This window comes from Anomaloglossus baeobatrachus, chromosome 5 (genome assembly GCF_048569485.1).
Source record: "Anomaloglossus baeobatrachus isolate aAnoBae1 chromosome 5, aAnoBae1.hap1, whole genome shotgun sequence".
NCBI lineage: Eukaryota > Metazoa > Chordata > Amphibia > Anura > Aromobatidae > Anomaloglossus > Anomaloglossus baeobatrachus.
Window position 1 is genome coordinate 272,927,272 of NC_134357.1, and position 3,299 is coordinate 272,930,570.

The following is a 3,299-nucleotide window of genomic DNA, read 5'->3' on the forward strand; positions in this document are numbered from 1 at the left end:
GGGGGTTACCGGTGGGAATCCATCGGGACCGAACATACACAAAGGTGCAGGGAAAGGCAGCCACCACTAACCGTCCGGGAGAAGCTACAGTAGCCAGCTGCGGGACCCGTCCATCCAGCCGTTTGGTTTACCAGAGACTTTGCGTACATTTGTGGCTGAGTGAGTACAACCGTGCCATCTGGCACCGCGCTGCGCAGTCCAGGTGACCCGACACTTTGCCAACCCTGCCTCCCCGTCACCTCATCGGGCCCCTGGACCACCAACCCCTACCCACGGAGGGGGAGAACAACATCCCAGCTGCTCCCTGCCATCGCTCCCGGGATCCCCGTCACCAGCAGCGGTGGTGCCCAACCTCACCACAACCCGTGGGTGGCGTCACGGACTTAATCCCCAAACCAAACTACCCCCTTTCACTCACAGGCGAGGAGCGCCGCTCGAGTCCCCGGATCCGGCCCACCGCTCAAGCCACCGAGCAGCAGCAGCAGCAGTGCCGGACCCGAGCGTTGGCGAGCGCAGCGGCATCCTCCCCGCCCGCGACAACTTGGCGTCATGAACAGGATCTTACCGTTCTACCGGCTGGTAGAAGTGCGCCCTGTGCCCCGCCGGCGGTGTCCGGCTGAAAAATTTCAGAGTCCGCCATCTTGGGCGCGAAGATTTTCCCGCTCGAGCGTCTTCTCGAGCAGTGGAGGCGCGAAAGCCGAAGCCCCACCCCTGAAGAGGAGGTGCCGAGAAAAGACCAAGGAGGGACGGATGGCGTCCGGCCGCATGTAAACAGAGGCCATAAAAGCAGGGACGCCAGGACTCTGCCGCCATTTGGTTCCTGGAAGATACCGCTGCCAGCATGCATCGTCCGTCCGGTAGCCCCGCAGTCCCCGAGCCCGCGCCCGGCACCGTGGCATGGGTGGAGGTCCGGACTGTCCAACTGAGCAGCCGTCTGCAGGTGCAAGTGCAGCTCCTCCTGGAGGAGTGGGAGGCCGACATGGCGGATGTGGTGGCGGCCATACGGAGACGCGAGGTGGAGGAAGACTTAGAGGAGCGGGTAAGCGACCCACGCCCCTGTGTCCCTACAGGATCAGTCGCTGCGGCTGAGGGGACCGGTCTGTGCCCGCTCACCCTGCTGCCTCCCCCGCTACCCGTGTTGGCTGCTGCCGCCCCGCCACTAGGCCCGCTACCCCTACAACCGGTAGCGGAACCCTGCCTGTCCGCCCTAGTGGACCAGCCTGCAGACGAGGTCCGCAGACGACCCGCACCGCTTCCGTGGAAGCTCCCGAGGGCAGCGTCAGTCTACGAAGACACACTGGCGGCATCGGAAGTGACCGCACCCAGTACCGTTCCGGCTCCGGTGATCCGTCCCGTTCAGGAGGAGGCGGAGGCTCAGCAGGTGAGGACCCCTGTACCCATATCCCACGCCTCGGCTGAGGCTGCGCCGGGTCGTCGCTGTGAGGCAGCACCCCAGGCCATGACACCGCGGGACCTTCCACAGAGGGCGCCAGTAGTGGGCAGTGTGAAGGAGGTCCTGCGGGGCCCGACCCGCACGCAGGGGCAGGCAGACGCCCCTTACTGGGACAGGGAACCGAGCCAGCTGGGCCGGGAAATCGCGGAGAGGGAGAAGCGAAAGGCTGAGATGATAGCCCGCACGATCCAGGAGAAGGAGAACCTCTGCAGAGCCACCTTCCGGGCACGGGGCCCGATACATGAGGGTCAGGTGCGAAGATTTGACCCCCGCTGGGGGTATGGATTTATTTTCGAGCCGGACCTTGAGGCCGAGGTGTTTGTGGTCCGCCAGGATGTTAATGCCCATCTACCAGAAGGCCACATACACGCGGCACTGTGGAGAGAGGGGCTGGTTTGCCCTTGATGCCAAGCTGAGAGGAGGCCAGGAGGCCCAAGAACCGGCCCAGTCCCCTCCTCCGGCCTGCGGTGTGGACTTGAAGTAAGGCAGCGGTCCCTCCGTTGCACCGTTGGGACCACCAGTACCGTTACCCTAATAAGTAAATGAATGATAAGACTAATCAAACCGAGAGAATGACCTGATTGAGACCGTGATTGACCCGGCCGTTGCCGGCAAGTTGTCCCCGTGGGACCGTTCGCATGAGGAACTCTTCATGGACATGCCTGAGAACTCGCAGGGCACCCACGAACTTGTGGAATTGTAAATATGTTGGGGGCATGTTTTCCGTTGCCGCCTCCGGAGAGGCAGGTTTGGAGGATGGGCCTGGAGGAAAGTGTTGGCCCAGGCCCGCCAATACCGAAACCGGTGGCGATCCTCCGGGGGTCAGGGGTCCCCCATGGACGTGGGGTCCCCTGAAGTGACAGCCGGGTGCGAGTTACCATACCCATTCCCGCTCGGGCAGCCTAGATCTGGACTGGGGTCAAGGGGTGCTACCCACTTCTTAGGGGCAGCATCAGGGCTAGGTTGCTTGGGTGGGAGAGCGGAAGCCGTCCGTCCGTTGTTATTAAAAATGTATATATATGTGTTTTGCAACGTTTAAGTGACCTACCTCCCGTAAGGGAAGAATTGAAATGCATAAATTGTTGTTGTTTTATATTTTCACAGTTAAAAAGAAAAATAAAACCGGTGATGGACGGGCAGCCCGCGGACGGTCTGCATTTAACCAAGGGGGAATGTGGCGCCCTGGACTAGCCAGGTCGTCACAGGTACTGCAACACACACCCCCACCCTGAGACAGGCACATCAGCCAGACACAAAATCCTTGTTGCCTCACACACACGGAACATTTCACACGGGCAACACACACACGCGTCAGTTATTTCACTCACGCACACATGGACATTCCACACGCACGTACGGCTAGCATACGGGATACACACGCAGGCCACACATGCCATAAAAACGGACCTAAAAAACGGAAAACGGACCCGAAAAACGGCCCGTTTTACACGGATGTGGTTTTAACGGATGTGTGTTGGAGGCCTGAGGTTGAGTTGCACTACACTAGTAGGTTTTCTTCTGCCGCCTGGATATTTCCATTTCATCTCCCGTCCTCTTTTTACCATGTCTTGTGGATTTTCTATTATTTACTTCATGCACTGTGCACTTTCATAAATATTTATCACTACTTGCTTCTATTAAGAACTGTGATGATCTATACACAGGATCAGGTACAAAGCTGTCATTATACTATTAACTTAATTCAAGATGTCAAATGTAAGAATTCTCATCAGAAGCCAGAATAATAGTTAATAAGTTATTTATAATATTTTTTTTTTATCAGTATGTCTTTGAAGTGTGGGAGGAAACCGGAGTACCCGGAGGAAACCCACGCAAACACGGGGAG